Source organism: Suricata suricatta, chromosome 6, assembly GCF_006229205.1.
Source record: "Suricata suricatta isolate VVHF042 chromosome 6, meerkat_22Aug2017_6uvM2_HiC, whole genome shotgun sequence".
Lineage (NCBI taxonomy): Eukaryota > Metazoa > Chordata > Mammalia > Carnivora > Herpestidae > Suricata > Suricata suricatta.
In genome coordinates, this window is record NC_043705.1 from 6975954 (window position 1) to 6996892 (window position 20939).

Genomic DNA, 20939 nt, shown 5'->3' on the forward strand with positions numbered 1-20939 from the left:
TTCCTTTTCCATCTTTTTGGTGTGTATTTAGTACCTCGCACGGTGCCTGGTACAAAGTATACAAAGTATGAAATGTAATTAATATTTGCTGAATGAAAACAAATACACTCAATGAGGTTAATTACCTATTACATATAATAGTAATTAATTTTACATAGGCAAATCTAGCTAGATTTTGGAACATCTACTCTTTTGGATTATTTATACCTTACTTTACATACATTAGCCTAATAATCCCATAACTGCATTTGTAAACTATTGCTCTGTTTTCTTCCGGTATCCTGTGTAGTTCTCTATGTGAACCGTGTTGCCGTGTTACTAGAGGGGGGTGGTATCTAAGGATATATTAGGCCATAAACACTGCCGCTCTACCATTCTGACAAAGCCTCACTTGTAAGAAATGACAAGACTTGGAGGGAAGTAATCCGCTGTGGCTCAGGAAAGAAATCAGTCCGTGAACAAAGCTTAAGCCTGTTGCAATGACATTTTGTTGTTGTTGTTTTAAAAGTCTGCCCTTCCATGCAAAAATCTGCAGAATGAATTTGTCGAGGGCTCAAGGATGAGGAGAGCATTGGCATTTTCTCTCCGCCGTAAAACAAACGGAAACAGACGGAGAAGAAGGGTAAATACCTGTGACCTCCTTTCAGTAGGCCTCCGGTGAAGTCGTTTCTAATGAAATGAGGCCTGCAGGAAGGGTCCCCCGGGAGGCCCCTCGCCATTCCCCGCCTGCAAAGGGATCCCGCTCTCACTCTCAGGAGCCCTTCTGTGCTCTCGGGAAGAAAACAGCTCTTAAGCTTAAATATGAACAACGGCTTCCACACACCTCGTGCAAATTTCTCACATTTCATTCGCACAAAACCGCCGAGTGGCATTTGCTCAGCGCCAGCTCGGGTCCGTACCTCTGGGGAGTGTGGGCGCAGCGGCGAGGTCAGCCCCTCAACCAGGAAGCTTTCCCGGTTTCAGTAGGCACTTCATGCCCTGATGGAAAGCGATACTTCAGAGGCTCTTTCCATCTCAGGGCATCTGAGTGCGGCCGGCCTGGCGTGAGCCAAGGGGAATTAGACAAACCTTGCCAGCAGGTCCCAGGACTGGCTCTGAGGTAGACGCGGGGTGAAGCGAGTTTCCAGCTGACTCACCCTTGGCGCTGGACCCGTATCAGTGGGTAAGGACATCTGTGAAACGTATTTATTATACTTGCAGACTGTTTTTTTAAAATTTTTTATTTTTTGGCTTGTTTTGGATTGGGGTTCTACTCACTTTTTAAACAGTTTCCATACATTTTATACATTATTTCATGTTATATAGGCTGAGTGTAATAATTATTTTTGAGAACGACCCCTAAGAATAATTTATGAATTACTCACCATTAAAACCTCACTTTCAGTTATTGCGATTTTCTTTTCTTTTCTTTTTTTTTTTTTTGGTTAAAGTTTATTCTTATTTATTTTGAGAGAGAGAGAAAGCGCAAGTTGGGGAGGGGCAGAGAGAGTGGGAGGCAGAATGTCAAGCAGGCTTCATCTTGTCAGCACAGAGCCCGATGCGGGGCTCAAACTCACGAACTGGGAGATCATGACCCGAGCCAAAGTCAAGAGTTGGATGCTTAACTGACTCAGCAATCCAGGCACCCTCGTCATTGGAATTTTCAGAGAAAAATTTTATTGTAGTGGAAATGTTTCGTATTTGACTTCAGTGAAGAAGAGTCAGGGAAATTTTAAGAGAAGATTAGGAGAAATTCTAGTGAGGAAAAAAGCAAAATTCAGTGGGAAAAAAATTCTAATTTCAGGATTTTTTAAGAAGGCAACAAGAAATGTTCCAATATGCTGAAGATTACAGCTGCAAAACTTGGGAGTCCTATCTTCAGGAAGAACTCATAATTCCTGAGGGTTAGCATAAGAGAAAAACATGACTTTGAGATACAGGTGGAAAGTATTAACTGATAGGTACTTATATTGGCTCTGTGAATGTTCATTTTCCATTGGGTAGCGTCTTATTGATCTGAAATCATTACAGCCAGTGATTTCAGTTGTTATTAACAGAAAACCAACACAGATGTCCTTAGCAAGAGGGGCATTTCATGGCTGTCAAAAGTGAGAGGTTTGATGACGGGGTCCACACGGTGTCACCAGGACTCTGTTTCTCTCCATCTCTCATTTCTGTCCCCTAGATTGTCTTCCCTCCATGGTAGCCCCACTGCTGCGGCTTGAGCTTCACTACCCTCTGCCTCTTTTTCAGCGGATCCTGTAAAGCTTACGCGATCCACTCCAATGGAAGTGATTTAGATCACACGTCCACCTCGGAACTTTTGCCGGTTGACTTAGCCTGGATCATTGGCTTCCCTTGGGGTCAGTGGAACCCTCAGGAGTCCAGTGGATAGAAAGACAGCAAGGGCTAAGTTGTCAGATGAAAATCAAGGTCACAAGAACACATAATGGAAGTTGGAAAGGCAACGATAAATGTCGACCTAAATGCATCATATTTAAAAGCATGTACTTTTCTTGTCTTCTTAGTTTATTAAAAAAAAAGAATATTTTGTAAAACCCTGTTTTCAATAACTTGATAGATTTTCCAGTTTCCATACTGATTTGCCTCAGGCACATATGTGTGTGTGTGTGTGTGTGTGTGTGTGTGTGTGTATATTTATATATATATATATAAACTTCACATATAAGCTTTTCTGAAAAGGTTTATTGGGATGGAGGGGACTCAGTAGGAAATGTGCTTTTTCTATTGTGTCTCCTCCCCATCTCAGCCTTGGGAGTCTCAGTGAACCAACCTCTCACAAATGGTGCTCCGTGAGCTAGGGTTGGGTGACATGAGCTCTTGTGAGACAGGTGGTCGAGTGCCCTCTGTGCAGAGGAACCGCTGTAGGAGTGTGCGCTGGTGTGAGCAGACCCCTGTCTGCCCACATGACCTCTGTCCAGCACCTTCCAGCTCTCACACCCACATCTAGGCTTTAAAATTGAGGGACTGTCACGGATATGTCAGCGTGGTGATTTGCCAATCTGTCCTCTCCAGAATCTTTTCGTGTCCTGTTATTTCTACAGCGAATTCTCTGTCTTTGTGTTTGTTGAGAGATACTCGAGTCCTATTCATGTCTGATTTTCTGTGAGGTATTAATCCTTTGTGCATTATGTTTTCCCTGGTGCAGCCCCTTACTGGTGATGCTTTGCCTTTCATGAGTCCAGTAATGGATTCAATGTCAGTTTAATCTTTATTAACTTTGTCAATGCGTAGGGATGCATTTGAGATACTAAATAATTTCAATTACTGGAATGCCCATATAGGACACAGATAATAAAGGCCATGAGGCTTAATTGGAAGTAAATATTCCTAGAATTATTTCATCCCATCCTATCTTTTGCCAGTAACTTTGCCTCAGCCGTGAGCTTAAGCATTCCACGTCCCCCAAGACTTTGAAATAACTGGAGATCTTTTCCTCTGTGCACATGACCCCGTGTTGTTAAGCTCTCTCAATTTTATGGTGTCTCTATTTCTGATAACTGTGACAACTTAGAACTGTCAGGGTACCTGCTTCTAAGAGACTCTTGGGCTTCTCTCTTGGTTTCTCTTTCTAAGATGAGAAGAGTTGAGATGCTGGCACACAATTCAAATGCATGTGTTTAATGCACTGACTTTGGAGCACTTCTTTTCGCTTCCTGAGTGTCCCCTCCCCCCTTCCCCTCCCTCTTATTTTTTTAGGTTCTGATTATTAAAAAAAGGCGAGGAGAGATCAGCTCTTTGCATTTTGCAGAAAGCACACATCTGAGTTTTAGTCTGAAGGTCCTCAGATAAACTAGTCTAATCCTGGCAACGTCATGCCTTGTGAATGAACAAATGGGCTGCTTTCAGCTGTTCTGTTAAGTGGCATTTTTTCAAATGATAGAAGAAACTCACTGAGTCAGTGCATGTTTGTTTTGCTGTTGGCAAAGAGGTGTGAAATAAGTCACCAATAGATGGGCCTGGCCCTCAACTGAACTGTGGTGTGGGGAGGTTTGCCTCAGGGGCCCTCAGACCCCTTCCCGCTGCCCTTCAGCTGTTTCCTGGGCTCCTCCTCAGTCTCTACCTGTCCTTGCCCGGCCCGCCTGCCTAGGCCCTCTGCCCCCAGGCGGTTCTTCATGCCCTTGTTGGGTCTCCCAAGCATAGAAGATCCCTGATCTTGCAGCCTAGATCCCCATGGGCTGTCACTACTGAAAATGAGCACCACTTCCGGAACCAAGCCTCATTAAGATATTAATGCACTGTAATGCCTTATATATTATTTCTCCCAAGGATGCTGACATTTTGATAAAGAAATGCTTAAGGACCATTTACATTTAAGCCAAAGGGATGATCATCCTAAAGTGGAATTTCCGTCAAGTTTCTGGTCCAATGGGTTTATCTCCCTTCGGGCAGACCGATCCTCTCCTTTGTGGGCTTTCTCCACATCTTGCTCCTTCAGTAAAGTTTTGAGAAATCCTCCTTGCGAGCCAGGCTGGCAGGGAGTTGATTTCCAGTGGTACTCCTGTCAGGTCCACATCCGGGCTTCCTGCCCTGTTTGCAAACATCCCCATCCCTTCTCAGAAGGATCTCCCTCGTATATAACCCTGCTCCAGTTTCAGCCCTCCTCCTGTCTCCAACCCACTTGCCCACTGGCCACATTCCCTCTGCATCTTGGTGATAGAACCCTGTTGCTTTCCGTCTAGAATTGCTCCAGGAATGGCCTATCTAGGATAGGAACTTAGTTATGAATATCGACACCTCCCTGGGGCTGCTGGTTCTTTCCCCCCAGTTTCCTAGTTTTGCTGCCCTGTTCCCTCTAGCCCTGGCTCTTTGTCATCCGGCATGCTGCATCGCTCACCCGGCCCTGTAGATATTGTTGCAAAAAGTGCAGTTACACTAGAGAGCATGGGAAGTGCACGTGGATGACACAGAAAATGTTGTAGTAAGGAAGATTCATGATTCGAACTGTGGTTACCTCCAAAAGACCACTCATTCCACTCTATCACCAGTGCACGCTCCTCCCCCCCTGCACCCAGAGCCTTCATTTTTCTAAGATAAAACATTCTTTCCCCCCAGGACAGGATTACCAGATTCTTCGTCATTCTGGCCATTTTGTTACAGGAAAATCCCCTTTGTCAATGTCTCCCTGAAAATTTGGTGTCCAAAAAGGAACAAATACAGGCAGCTTGAGAGCTCACAGAAGTGTTTCATCATCCAGCCCACATTTCTCCAGCTTGTCCACAAAGATACCATGGGAGGGTTATAAAAATGCCTTGTTGAAATCCTTGCATGGACAGGCCACGTCAGAAAGGCAATCAGGCTATCTAACATAAAACACACACTAACACACAAGCACACGTGAGACAACACATTTATACATTACAACTTAAATGTGCCAAGAAATTAGTACTCTTTATTTTCCGTAAGTGATCTCATCTTTTCCTCAATCCCATATTCCATTTGGGAGCAAGAAAAATAAATCTAAAATTTGCCAGTTCTTAGTATCTTGGTAACTCTGTCTCTTCTGTTTTCAAATAGTCCCTGTTAAGTTAGCTCAGGGTCTTTGGGATAAATAGCCTTTTGATTCAGGATTCAAACTTGGGTTATTTCTCTCCCTTTGAAGATTGGCCTCTTCACTTTCTGCTCTGAGGTGCTGTGTGCATACCAGCAGGGGGACCTCAAGGAAACCGGGATGGGGGAGCCAGGCTTTGTCTGGGTCTCTGTGCTGTTTTTGGTGTCTTCTCAGGTCACTGGGGAGATGTTCCTTATTTCTCTTGATCATCAAGTGTCCTACTGTCTGGCTTCTGCTGGAGAAGTCTGTGGCTGCTGAAACTCCCTATCAAGGCTCAGTGTAAAACATCTTCCTGCTATAAATCATAGCCCCTTTCTCACCCTGGAAGGATCCGAATGAAAAGTACAGGAGACAGAAAAGATAACAGTGAGATGACAACTCTGTGGGGCTGAGAAGGGGCAGTGCACTTCAGGCCGTTGACTTGGCAAGAGTCAGAACAGCCATCATGGTTCCTGCCGCAAGAACTGTGGACAGAGGCGTCCCAGGCCCCCTGGTCCATTTCAGCTGGGGATTTGGGGGGGGGGGGGTTCAGCTCTTCGTAAGCATGATTCTGCAAATCTGTGATCTCAGTGTGGAAATCTGTCTTTCCAGTCCTCAGTTTCCGACATGCGAGCATCTCAATAGAAGTGCTCATGTGCAGGCTTGACTTTGTGATACCAAACCAACTGTTCGAATCATGGAAACTGGGGCAGCGCGGACGGAGCACAGGCTTGGAGGCAGAACTGGGTTTATTTCTACCTACTCCCTGTTGGTTGACCTGAACTTTCCTGAACCTCAGTTTGAGCATCTGTAGGAGTAATGAACGCCTCTATGATTAAAGAAAAACGGTGTCCGTCAACAAATGGAGGCTCTGATTGCAAATTGTAACAGCATCTTCTAAACATAAACATTATTTTTCTAACATTCTGAGGAGATAACAGCTTGCTTCCTTTACCATTGGTTAGCTTCATTAAGTATGACATCTCCCCCAGTGCAACCATTTTTCTTGGAGACAAATGCCTTTTTTTCCTTAGAGGGATGTGTTTCTCCCTCTTCCTGACAGAGCCCAGAAGAGCCCTGTGAACATCCTTCCTCTCCCTCCCCTTGGGGACCCTGGGCCACAATGGCCCTGTATCATTGCCATCATCACTCCATCAGGGGAGGCCTGGTAGAAATTCCCTTTGTGACTTGCTGACGTCAATTCTGAAGATGTGCAAGATGGATTACAAAAAGGCCCTTAATAGTTTTTACTTTTCAGGAAGCCAAATGTTTTTCAAATCAGAAGCAAAAGGATTTAGCACAGGCAGGCCAGGCTCTCCTCTTGGTCAAGGAAGACACTGTGAAACTTTTCACTTTCCCCTGGGCCCTCCTGTATTTCCCCCGGGGCCTCACCTCCCTGCCATGCTCTAAGCTTTCCCTTCCTGAGCTCCCTCCTTGAAACCCTGTGGCCGGGCCTGGCTCTGCTCTGCATCCAGAGTCTGAGGATGGAGGCAGACAAGGCAGAGGATGCCTGTCTGTGAAGAGCGAGGCTAGTTCTAGCTCTGGGGTTGTGTGGGTGGGCTTTTCCCAGCAGGTTCTGGGTGCTTCCTCTGTTTATTTACTTAGACTTATTTCTGCAGCAGGTGTTACAAAACAGGAGAGAAACCGCTTCTCCTACCAACCTTCAACTCCTACCAGGCTCTCCTGAGGAGCACAGCAGCTTGCCTAAAGAAACCTGATCCCAAACCCAAGAGTCCCTTTCTTCATTATCAGGGAAAAGTGGCTCCAAATAGTAACATACCTCTCCTCTTTTTCAACTTGTCCAAGGACTACCCTTTGCCTGGCTATCTTTGGGGCATGAAAAGAGCTGCGAGGGGGTGGAAACTTAGTTGTATAATCCTGACTCTCTGGCTCACAGAAGTCTCAAGCCTTTGGAGCCAAAAAAATAAGGTTAGAAGCCATGTTGGTCTTGCCAACGTGGTCTCTACACTGTGGTCTCAAAGTCAGCATGAAGGCAGCTTGGTCTAGGGTCTTCGTAATCTGTAAAGATCGGTAGAGAGCTCTACAGATCCCTTTTTCTGTTTGGTCCGTGATTCTAGGACACATTATTCACTGGCTTGGGGGAAATGAGGCCAGGATGGAATAAGGGGCATGCAGTAGCATCAGAAGACCAGAAGGTGGCACTAGTAGTATTCATAAGGCGCAGCCACAGAGCATTAGGTAACTGATGCGGCACTAGTTTCCTTCCAACAGGCTACCAGTGAACAACTGTGTTTTGTTAGCACCATGTTACACAGAGCTTTTTCTTTCTTTTTTTTTTTTTGGGGGGGTGGATTTCTGCTTTTACCCAGACTATTGCAGCCCATGTTATGTGTGTAACTTACAATGGATTCAAAGGCCGGAAGATTTTGTTTGTTGAAGTTTGCTCCATGTGTTTATGATGCTTAGTATTCTTTGAAGCTCTGACAAAAACAGAGCCCCCGGTTCTCTGGGAAATAAGAGAACCCATTTTTCACTCGCTCTGGGAATGTTCCAGAGATCTAGATGCAAGGATGTTATTGTCTATCTTGTCAAGTTTCTTTTTTTTTTTCTTGTCAAGGCTTTTAATATTCTTTGTATGAGTTTAATGTAAAAAGGCACCAAGTTAATGCTGCCTTTACATGACTAATAGACTGCTTCATAAATAAGTAACCCTGCCTATATATTTCTAATAGAAAAAGAAGTTATTTAAAAGGAGCTTGAAAGCCACCAAGAAACTTGGGAGGAACTCAGCAAGAAGCCTCTGACTGTGCCACTTTGTTTAGCAAATGAAGAATTTTCCAGAGAAAGCACTGTAGGCATCTGTCTTCTTACCTACTTGCTTGGAGCTTTCTGGACTAGAACAAGGCTTTCTGGAGGAACAAGAGAAGAGACTGCATTTTTTTGTCTTTAAAGATCCAAATAGTAAATATTTTAGGCTTTGTGGGACACAGGCTTGCTGATGCACTTTGCCACTGTCCTTCAAAAGCAGCTGTAGACAATTTGTAATTGTGTGGAAGCATGGCTTTGTTCCAATAAAACTTTATTTAGAGAAACAGGTGGCAGGCTGAATTTGGCAGATGCCATTCACCAATGGGCCGTAGTTTGTAGATCCCTGAACTAGAGGAAGGGAGACTTAACTTTTCCTTCTCTGATATGGACATTTCCTCTTTGATCCTCTTGGTTTTGCTAGGGTGGTGGTTGAAGGCTGGCCAGATGTGTCTGGCTTTGTCCTCAGGGTTCTAACTGTTATGTCACAGATATCTCGCTGTACAAAGGGGGAGGTACGGGTTCTATTTCTGTGGTCACTGTAAGCAGGGAAAAACCACTGACCAAAGTGGCGGTGGTTTATTTCATCTCCCCCTCAGTTCTCAAAAGTAAGGGTTGCATGAAACCAAACAGATGCAGCAGAATCTTCTGATGTTATCATGTTGGTCAACAGTCATCCTTTAAAGAGGAGTTGGCCCAGAACAGCCTGTAGACCAGATCTGGCCCTCCACTTGTTTTGGTAGATAAAGTTTTATTGGAATAGTCATGATCATTTGCTTACACTCTCTTCATGCTTTTGCTTTATAATTGTAGGTAAGTCGTTGCCACAGAGACTTTATGACCTACAGAGCTTAAGATATTAAGCTTTATGGACTGTGTGGTCCTTTTTAGAAAAGGTTTGCTGACCTTTGCTCTAGAGTAGTACTTTTCAGACTCTGTGATGAAGGACTTTTCTTTTTTTAATCCATTATGATGGTGTGGGGCTCTGCTGTCCATGACGGGTAGCACATTGTGCCTTAGCAGCTCACCACACAAATGCTGAAACCCACACTGGGCTATTCCATCGCTCATGTGCTTGGATGCAGCCATAGTGTCAAATGTTTTAAATGGTTACACCCACATTCTGTATTTATCTCGCAGTGGACTTGAGACAGGCAGACGGTAGACCAGCAGCACAGTTCTAAGACGCTGCTACTCAAAGTGCATCAAAGTGATTAATTCAGTAAATCTGGGCCAGAGCTTGTCATTCAGAACTCCTAAGAAACCTGAAGATGATGTTTATGCTACTCTGTGACTATACTTGGAATGGCACTGCTCTAGAGGTATTTCTACAGGGATCAGTGGCACTGGCTTTGACTCCCACTTGACTGATGAGGATATGTTACATAACGAAGTGAGGCAGTTGGCCCTGGGCAATCAAGAATGAAACAGAGGGCGGGGGGCGTGCCTTGGTGGCACAGTCGGTTAAGAATGAAACCCAGATGCCATTAACCAAGGGATGCCTAAAAATGGAGACACCCTCATCCTACCCACTACTTTTTTTAACCTGGAAATCACCTTTCCTGGTACGGACACCGCACTTGCTTGCAACTTAGCTGGAACCAAATCAGTAGTGATGTTGACGATAGTATGGAACACAAGAGAAATGCAAATTGCTCTTAACCTCCCTCCCCTCCACACCCCCTCCTCCATCATTTCCTTCCTCCTCTTATTATGTGTTGTTTGGAAAGTCTCCAAATCTTTGGACCTGGAAGACATTGGGAGAGAATATATCAAGTAGGAAATGAGATTCTTTTTTACAGTCTTGTAACATTAACACATGAAAAATATACTTAAGAGATCAGGCAAATGCCTCTGTGTGTCATTTGGGGGCACTGTTGTAGCCACATATGCCAGGCTTTGGCTATGCATTGAGATTTATATCACTAGAGCTGAATTTTGCCTGTTTCCTGCCCTCCCTTAGCTGTTGTTTATCAGGAGCTTTTTGTGTATTTCAGCTGCTTCTGCTTATTAGCTTAAACGATATGGGCCACTGAGAAGAACAGAAAAAGAGGCTAATAAGGGGAGCTTAACTTCCCTGGTTGCTTACCATGAAAAGTTTATTCAGGAGCCAAATCTCCTTTTCAAAGATTCCCTCCATATAGTACGTTAATAATGCCACTGATGTTTGCTCAACTCTACTGCCAACATCCCTTTGCTTTTGTATCTCCACTTTTGTTACCAAGCTTTCCTTTCCAGAAAGGCTCCCATTGGAATGAATTCATAATGCATCAAATCCAAAGTGTAGCCACGTTTTCTTCTAAGATAAAGTACCAACCTGGGGCAAAGTCATTTGTATCCAATTCTTTGGTAGGAGCCCTTTCTTCTTCTTATAATAACTTGGCCTCTCTCATGTTTTCTCTTTAATAGTTTGCCACAGATAATATCAAAACCGTGACAACTCTTTGCTGGTAATTTGGCCCATGTTGGTGTAATGTCACAATAGTATTTGAAAACAGAGATTCTAAACCACTGATAGAGCCCAATTGTGTTGTTCATGACGTTTTGTTGGTTGAACAAGTTACATGAGGTGGTAAGGATCAAAATATAAGCATCTTTGTTGTTTAAAATCTCAGGGCATCTCATCCATACGGATTCTAGAAAACTGTCCCTCTGAAAGAGATTTCTATAGGCTAAGATCTTAAGTTAACCAAGGAGAGAAAGAAGACATCCTCAACTAGACATATACAATATTTTTCTCCTTTCCAGCCATGGAAACATGATTGTCCATCTCTGTGCGTGTCTGCTGTCAGTTGTAGAGCCATTCCCTCAAGCTTTCTGTTCCTGTCCCTCCTGCCTGTCCTCCAGTTCAGATGCTTTTCATCATCTTGTGCCTTGACTTCTGCCGTAGCTCTTGGGTGATCCACCTGCCTCAAGCCTTATTCTTATCCTCTGTCTGAACCTCAAATCCCCTCCGTCATTCTCTTTCTGTGACTTGCCAACCCCAAACAGATGATGTTCCTTCCCCCGTGCGTGTTCTGCCAGACCCTCCCTCATCAGTCTCCCATAGTTCTCCATTCCCCCTCCCTGCACTGTACTTCATACTCCAGGAATGTGGGACTAGGAGTAGTTTCCATAATGTCATCTGTTTCATACCTTCAACATCTGATCATGAGGCCCCTCTTCCTGTAAGAGTGGCACTCGTTTTCAATCAGGTGATTTCGCCTTCCGGGGAGATAGTCGGCAATGTCTGGAGACATTTGGAGGTGTGATACTTGGTGAAGGGTGCGACTGTCATGTAGTGGGCGGCGGCCGGGGACGCATGAACAGCCTCCTACAGCAAAGAATTATCTGGCTTAAATGTCAGTAGTGTCCAGGCTGAGAAACTGCTCTACCTGGACATGTCTAGCAGGATAGTTTCTGCTTGCCAATCACGATGCAGGGCAGACATTCTCTTCTGTAGCAAATTGTTCAGAACCGTCCTCTCTTAGTCTTGGTGAAGTGTCCCTTGACTGTATTATGAAAATGTTCTCTCTGTATACCTCTGCTATCACTATACAAGTCCTATGTTACTATTATTATATTTATTATGTAAAATTTTTTAATGTTTAGTTTTGAGATAGAGAGAGAAAGTAAGGGGCAGAGAGGGACTGAGAGAGAGGGAGACACGGAATCTGAGGCAGGCTTCAGGCTCTGAGCTGTCAGCACAGAGCTTGACACAGGGCTCAAACTTACAGACCATCAGATCATGACCTGAGCCGAAGTCAGATGCTTAACCTACTGAGCCACCCAGGTGCCCATTTTTAAATGGAATTAAATTAATTTAATTTTATTTTATTCTATTTTATTTTGTTTTAATAAAGGCATTAGAGATACAACCAACAGCCTTCCAGTTGTCCCCGAATTATGATTAACTCTCACACTCTCGGGTCAGAGCAAAGCTACTTTCCCTCAGGTGTGAGATAGAATCAAATGCAGAAACCAGCTTTATGCCAAGGAAAAGACAAGCCATCCCTCCCCTCCCATTTCCCCAAGGTGAAGTGGTGGTTCCAAAAGAATTCTTGTCTTCAAAAAAAAAAAAAAAAAGAGGGAAATACAGAAAGGGCGACTGTCATTTTTATTCCCCTTTTGGATGACTGCTTTCCCAGAGGACTGGGGACCATCAGATGGGGCCAGTGAGCTTTAATGAGCCTGCCATGTTGGAGGCGCCATCTTCCTCACCAGCCAGCAGCAGTGCGTTCGCAGTGCAGGAGAACAGCAGGAATGTGACCTGGCCCAGGTAAGAGGGGGCTTTGTTTTTCTTTTTCTGACCACCTCAACCCTGCCCTGACCGGGAAGGAGGCAGCAGTGGGTAGAGGAGGGGGGAAGGGAAGACCTGAAGGACCACCCGCACCCGTCCACATCAGGTCGGACAAGTCAAAGCTGTGGCATGTGCTTGGGGTGGGGGCAGGTTAGAGAGAAGAGATTGGAATTAATACCATATTAAAATTTTAGAATAAATAGGGCTGAGTCTTATTAACCCAAAGGATATTGTTTGTATTAAGTCAGAATGTCTGAAAACTTATGGATTTAGGTCAAGATAATATAAAGGAAGGCACTGCTTATGTAATATATCTGGGGATTTTTTTTTTTTTTTACTTGTGTAAAAAAATCAGGTTTATGTCCTGAAGAGTTGACACTCCCCAATAGGCCAGCCCTTACTTGCTGCCCTGCACAAAGGCTCTGGAGAGAAAGAGGCTGCGTCCTTCCCGCTCTGTAGGACTGGTGACCCACCTCATCTGCTGAGCCTAGTATAGAGTGAAATATGGGCGCTCTTGTGGAAAAAACTATCGAGATCTTCTCGATGGTGACGACAGAGCACTAAAGCAAACACAGGAACGTTTCTGAGCACAGGGCGCCTGTGTGGCCGGGCCCTGCCCCTCTGGGAGAGCAAGAGCCCAGTTGCTGTCCTTACTGGGTCACCTATAAAGGGAGCATGGTTTTCATAACCATTAATTAATGTTCCTCAGTGATAATAATGTAGTCATGTACATCTCCAGGGAAGAATATTTCCCTGCTGGCTTGACTCTGCCTTTGACCTCTAGGAACGACACACGACCCACGATGAGTCCCCCCAAGATGTGAATCTTTCCCACCTGCCTGGGGCTGATAGCCTCCCTGTGGGAGAAATGCACACAGTGGGTGTTCATGCTTCTTCCTTGTCCCAGGAATGGTCCTGGTACCAGTTGATTTATTCTGATTCATTCTACCTCTGACAGAAGAAGGGAGGAGAGAGCCTCTATTCCTTCTCTTTTCCTATGTGTGTTAAAATATACATCGTGTAGAATGAACCATCTTCACTATTTTTAAGCACACCATTCAGTAGCACAAAGTATATTTATACTCTTGTACAACACCGCCACTGCTTATCTCCAGGACTTTTTTCTCATCTCACATCCAACCTGCTTTATTGCATCTGTTACCCTGGAGCAGAAGCCCTGTGAAAGCTGAGAGCATGGCTTCCTTGTTTTTGAATTTCCATGGCCTTTCATAGAGTAGACACTCCTTATGCTTATTAACCCGCGTTTATATCCAACAGAGGGAAAGAGAAAAGAACGCTGGTGTAGTATTACCCATTACCCACGGCAGTGAAAGGAAGCCAACAGTACAGTTAGGAGTGTTTGCCTCTGTCATCAATGCCTCCCTCTCCTTTCCCAGGAAATAAGGAGAATAGAGGGTTTTTGCAAATGTAAGTTGTTATGTCCTTTGTGATGTCCTGCTGGCTTCTAAGTAAAGAATACTCAGATATTTCTAGTATATTGAGTGATATGCCCCTAAATATCTAAAGCTGTGTCTTAAATCCTTGCACGGGGAAACACGAAAAGAAAAAAACAAAACCCACAACCAATCCAGGGGACAAATAAGCTAAGCTTATACCTGCCTCTTGTCCTGGATTCTTTAATGTGTCTGATCTTATTTCAAATGAACAAGAATTCTCTTTTACCTAAGTTGTTGTTGTTGTTGTTGTTGCTGTTTATGAATGTGATTAGGCCACTTTTTATTTGTTTGAAGGGTGTTTGGTCAAATATGTCTAAAATATAAGTTTAAGAACAAAGGGCTCGGGCCAGTTAGCACCCACCTCTTAAAAGATCACCTCTAGGAGTTTGATAAGTATTTTTATATGGTTCTTTGAAGTTCAGAGGCTGGAGAGATGGCTAGCAAATTAGTAAGACCAGATGCAGAAGAAATTTTCTGATGAGAGGAAGATGGTCAGAGGGTTCTCACAGTCCTGGCTTAAAATAAATAGTTTGAAATAAAAAGTGAAAAGATACAAAGCAGAGATAGAAAGGGAGGGATGTTTTGATTGCCAAATGGAGGCACTACCCCTAAAATTACCCCTTTATGATACTTTTAAGCAGACACACGCCAAAATAAAGCTGTCTACTGGGTTTTGAAGCAAGATTGCCCTGATTATGGGGGCGCCTGGGTGGCTCAGTCGGTTAAGCGTCCTGCTTGAGCTCAGGTCATGATCTCGCAGTTTGTGAGTTCGAGCCCTGCGTCGGGCTCTGTGCTGACAGCTCAGAGCCTGGAGCCTGCTTCAGATTCTGTGTCTCCCTCTCTCTCTGCCCCTTCCTGCTCGTTCACCTTCCTCCCTCCCTCAGTCTCTCAAAAATAAATAAAACATTAACAAAAATTTTTAAAAAAGATTGCTCTGATTACTACTGGGATCTCTATCTCCTGGGAGCATTTTGGGATGTTAGAAAAGACTGAAGGGACATATTATAGTCGGGCCTAGGGAAGGATTCTTAGTGGAATTGTGGATGCAGGGTGCATTTCTCCTCTTCCTTCTAAGAAAAATCATTATTACCTGTTGGTCGCTTTTCTTGAGAGCTCCTATTATACCTAGGAATTTATCTTGGTTCTCAGAAGTGTGGGGAAAAAATGGAGAGCCATTTGTGTGTAAGATTCCGATTGTCGGAGTCAGCAGATCACCATCATCATATATGATGCTTGTTCAGGACTGTATCCACATTTGCCCTTGAGTGACACTCCCTTATATCTTGTTTTCAGTTTTAGCTGTGTTAGAGGAAGGTTTGTAATCACACAAGTATGTGCATTCGGAGCGCCCGGGTGGCTCAGGCAGTTGAGCGTCTGACTTCAGCTCAGGTCATGATCTCTTGGTTTGTGGATTTGAGCCTCATGTTGGGTTCTGTGCTGATAGCTCATGGCCTGGAGCCTACTTCAGAATCTCTCTCTCTCTCTGTCCCTCCCCCCTCATGCTCAGTCTCCCTCTCTTTCTCAAAAATAAATAAAACATTAAAAACAAAAAAAAGGAATTTAGCTTTCATATTGGTTAGAGTAACAGCTGCCGAAACAAATAAGCTGAAAATTTGCCCACGTGACACTTGTCCAGTGGTGCTTTGGGGCCCACACTCCTCTTGTGACCCTACCATCTCCCAGGGTTTCAAAGTCCTTTGCTCAAAGTCAGTGAACGGGGTAAGTCTATAAGGGTAAGGCATATACACTTCTTAACCTAAGTTGTCACTAGATAGCACTAAGATATGATCTTGCAAGTTACAAAATAAAGGATAACATAAATAATTAGACTTGTTTGGCATTCTTTAAACCCAAAACTATGAAGATAGCTTTTTGTTTACCAACTTAGGACAAAAAATTCTAACAAGCTTAAAAAGAAGTGTAGCTTTTCTGAATTAACTTTGTATTAGTAAAATGTGTTAGCATCTGTTTCTTTGCTGGTGTGCCATTTAAGTTCAAAAAGTGCTCATGTTCAAGAACAAAGACTGCAAAAAATACCTGTCGGTAAATTGATTTTGTATGCGTCAAGGGGCTTGTCGAGCAGAACCAGTTGTAATGCCTGTTATCATAAAAGTGAACCGGCCCTGGAGTTTGCCACTGTCCTCATTATTCATAGTATGTTCTGATTCTCAGGGTAATCGCTGATCCAATCCTTAAAAATTAATTTTGTAGTCTGTCCTCAAAAGATTTCACTCCCCTCCATGGTTTTATTGTAGATGGTATAAAAATTGACCAGAAACACTTAGTCCTAATACCCCCAAATGTTTCTTCTTCTTCCCTTTTCTCATTAAAGCCCTATGCTATGAGCTGAGGATGAGGAAATCGATTCCTGGAAGAAACAGCAAGAGAATGGACATCAGAAACATGTGCTTATTGATATACAGGGAATACATTATTAGGTATCGATATGCTGTATGCAATCTGTGATATACAAGGGTTATGGGAGCCTGTGACTGAATCAGGACTTCTGGCATGATTTGGGTCCTGAAGCAGAAGTCAGCACCCAAGATCATCAGAACCAGATGTTTTATAACTGGGCAGGTATAAATCAATCTTCTCTATTACCCCCACTTTACAGCTAAAGAGACTGAGCCTCAGACAGTGTAAGGAACTTGCAAAAGTCCTTGATTATTGAAGAACTGTGGAATAGAGGACTTCAGTATGTGTGATGTTGGTTCTTGTTTGTTGCTTGATTTTTAATAACTGGCAAGCACGGAAGGAACAAAGACTAATGGATGATTCCTGAGGGACTGGAAAGGGCTTCATTGAAGGGAACCCTTTGGTATCCAGAAGTTGTTTTGAGGTTTCTGAAAAGCACCTGTGCATTCAGAGACCTGAGCTGTAGGCAGAGAAGGCCTAACTGAGCTCTGTCTTTTAGAGTCAAGGGTAGTGAGAGTGTGAAACGGGTTAGGGAAGGGGGTTTTCTTCTCCTGCCTGCATGCTTTGAGAGCATCCAGGCTCCTAGGAAGTCTCATTCTCCTTTGCATGAAGTTGGGATGTTAGTTTTTTGGTTCTGCCTTGTGATTACAAGGGAAGGCATTCTCTGTCTCCTTATTAGGGTGTTCTTTTTTTTTTTAATGTTTATTTTATGCAGGGAGCATGAGTGGGAGAGGAGAAGGGAGAGAGGGAGACACAGAATCTGAAGCAGGTTCCAGGCTCTGAGCTGTCAGCACAGAGCCCTACGTGGGGCTTGAACTCACAGACTGTGAGATCATGACCTGAGCTGATGTCGTATGCTTACCCCACTGAACCGTACCAGGCGGCCCGTGATTAGTGTGTTCTTAAAGCCCAAGGACCAACATCACCTACCTTAGTCATTATTGCTTAAGTTGAATTAGTTACCTTCAGTATGTTAGCTTCTGGCAGCACTTGGGAGAAACACCAGCAAAGATACTTTCTACATCCTTTGGATGATGGAGACAATGACAACTAGTGATGACTAATGCTTGTAAAATGCTTCCCGTGTGCAAGGCACTGTCCTAAGAATTTCCCATATATTAACTCACAGAGTCCTCAACAATCTGGAGGTAAAATGCGATTAGGGGCTTTCATGAGGCAAACAGGCAGAGGAAGTCAAGTGGATGTATGAGTCTATGGTCTTAACCTTAATGTCATCTTGATTCTCTTTTAGATATTTAAAAATCAAAGTCAGAGACAGCACTGATGTCCAGTGTGAAGTACACTGAAAGAAAGTAACTTTGGCCATCAGAGAAGCATTACTTTAAAATACTTATTTTCCTAAAAGTTGCTGTTTGGAGACTATTCATTTAAATACTTTTTCTTATATTTATAATATTAGCCATAAATGATTTGTAAGAAATGAAAATCCTTTCTATTTCCTTCAAATTAACCATTTTGTAAAATTACCTTGGTTTATAATTTTCTTCCTGATAGCCTTTTTAAAGGAACTTACTAAAAATATTTCAGTCTTAGAGAAAACATGAAAACATTTAATAGGTAAGTATGTTTTTCTTTTTCACAAAATGGTTAGATTCTTACTTTTGTTCTCTCAGAGTAGAATCTCAGCTAAGGTTTTACATTCCCTCTTTCCATAGGAATTGTCAGCAAACATTGCTATATCTATGTCTCTATATTTTTATCTATTTCTGTCTCTGTATCTGTGATGATCATTATATTTTTCTTTTTATTTAAAATTTTTAATGTTTATGTTTGCGAAAGAGAGAGCGTGAGCCAGGCAGAGTGTGAGCAGGGGAGGGGCAGAGAGAGGGGGAGACACAAACTCTGAAACTGACTTCAGGCTGAGCTGTCAGCACACAGCCCGACCTTGGACTGGAACCCATGAACCAGGAGATCATGACCTGAGCCAAAGTCCAATGTTTAAACAATTGAGCCACCCAGGTGCTATTTTTAAATTAATTTCCATGTGACACTCTTTGTTCTATTATTGACTTATTATTTGTATCTTCATTCCGCAAAAAGACTGAAGACAGCTAAAACGTATTTATCTGGTAATATCTGATCATACAGGAGAAAGCTGGGGAAACATAGCGAAGATGAAGTCGGGGTAATGCCTTACCCAGATATACCCCACAGGTGCCAGAGTGTGTGCGCACCTTGCCGTAGGTGGGCCGCAAGCTTAGTCCCCATTTCTAACAATTGATTTAAATGTTATGGGACCTACTGTGTTCCTAAGAAACAAAGTAATAAATGGATAAGGAGGCACATCTGTCCCTAGCACTCAAGCCACACATGACACAAACCATGAGGATTTGTCAGACACTCTCTGTGTGTTTACACAGAGTGCCGAATGGCTTCTGACCTAAAGGACCTTCTCGGGACACAACGGCCACACCCAGCAGCTGGGCACTGAAAGCTGGCCCCACAGTTGGACGCTCAGCCTGCCGAATGCCTTTCCTGTGCATCACTCCTCAGCCTCCCAGTCCTTGCAGTGACTTTCTGAAACCTCCTCTAGTCTTCACGAGCCTAATCCTCATTCATCTCTTCCCTTCCCCTTCTCAGAAAACGACCCACTGCAGAGACACAACGGAGGCCATCTGCTGGGAACGGAGCCTTCCCACCACCGCTGCAGGGACTTTTCTTGTGCCTGCATGGCCTTCCTCTCTTCTTGGCATGACCTAGCGGGGCTGCTCTGCCCTGGTAAGGATGATTCTTCGGCTCCTTTTGCTTCTCGAAAACTTGGGCTCTGCATGACTCCTTCTCTCTTCTGTAGTCATCCTGTCTCTTTCATTAGCACTGAAATATGCTCAGACTCCTTAATCTTAAAAATAAATAAATAAATAAATAAATAAAAAGCTCTCCTGGATCCTGTGTCTGTATCCCAGACAAACTCATTCTCACTGACCTCCCCATTTACAGCCAAAATCCCCAAAAGACGGCCTGTGCTCACCGCGTCCCTCACCCTACTTCCGGGTTACCCTTCTAGCCATTTCACTCCGGCTCTTTCACAACTGCCCTCATAAGATCGCCCGTCACCTGACTGACGTTAAATCATATGAGAATCCTTCAGCTTTGTGACTTCTCTAGTGTGTTTTCCAACAATCTTCCTCTTTATGTTGATGCATGAGGGAGAGTTCACTTCAGTGTCTCTCACATCCAAAGACCCCGACTGATACTCCTTCACCCTGTCCTGCAGTGCTCTTCTCTTTGCTCTTCCTGGTCCACTCACACTTTTCTCCTTCCCCTTTTCTAGTTCTTTAAGTAAGTTCTCTCCTGCCACAGGGCCTTATCACATGCTGTTTCACCTATCTGCAAATCTCTCCCTCTCCCTCTTTACCTGACAGCTTTAATTCTTCAGATTCAGACCAAATGCCCCTTCTTCTGAACAACCTTCCCTAGACCCTCAGACTTGATCAGAAACCCTATTATATATTTTCAAAGCCCAGCAATACAGTTTAACCTTCTCATAGAGTCCTGGCTACCTCTTTAACTGGCTCAGTGATAGGGTTTTAATCTTACTTCCAGCCACATTGTGACATTCCAAAAACATCTTTGATGGTTTATTCAAGTAGGATGTGTGTGGCCATTGTTTAAACAGTGGGTAGAGCATCCTTTCAAGTCAGAGTGCTTGTCCAGATGACTCATGGGCCTTCCGAGGCTGTCTGAGAACAACCCTGCTCATCGTCTTTCTTATGATCAGGACAGTTTCAGAGAAACAACCAGGTCAGAGGCCCTGAGCCAATGCACGGGGAGCCCCAGTGCTGCCGCGAAGGCCTTTACCTGAGTGACTCATGGTTGCCGCCTCTGGCTGTTGTCTCTCTGGCCGCAGGGAGGTTTACTGGCAGGCCCTCCACTGCCTGGAGCCTGGCTCTTCCTTATAGTTAGCATCTTCTGTTCTGCATTATCCCTTAATTTGCCAAGACTCCTTGTTCTGGAGTACCTGCTGGGCCGGTCCAGGCGGAAGAATACGCACAAGCAGTATTTTGTACAGGGCTTTGAAATTGCTATGAATCTGACACTGTAACCCCGAGGAGGAGTGCAGGGGCAAAGGTACATCTTGCGTTTTCCACGTGGGGAAACACAGGTCAAATAAGCAATAACTGTGAGGATAGTTAAAGAACATGGGCCATGCTGACTTTTTTTTTTTCCTCTAGATGTTTACTTTTATTTATTTATTTTTTCAATATTTTATTGTCAAGTTGTTTTCCATACAACACCCAGTGCTCTTCCCCATAAGTGCCCTCCTCCATCACCACCACCTCCTTTCCCCTCTCCCCCTTCCCCTTCAACCCTCAGTTCATTTTCAGCATTCAATAGTCTCTCAAGTTTTGTATCCCTCTCTCTCCCCAACTCTCTGTCCCTCCTCCACTCCCCCTGGTTCTCCATTAGGTCTCTCATGTTCTCCTGTTAGACCTATGAGTGCAAACATATGGTTTCTGTCTTTCTCTGC

At 43.9% G+C, this 20939-nt stretch overlaps 1 long non-coding RNA gene across 1 annotated transcript; it reads left to right on the forward strand.

The window, feature by feature from the left end:
- The first annotated feature begins 9020 nt into the window (after positions 1 to 9020).
- LOC115293257 lies at positions 9021 to 19241 on the forward strand. The gene is made up of 3 exons (XR_003909448.1): positions 9021 to 9109; positions 12424 to 12554; positions 19052 to 19241. It is a non-coding gene; the product is annotated as an uncharacterized LOC115293257 (long non-coding RNA).
- Positions 19242 to 20939: the final 1698 nt, after the last annotated feature.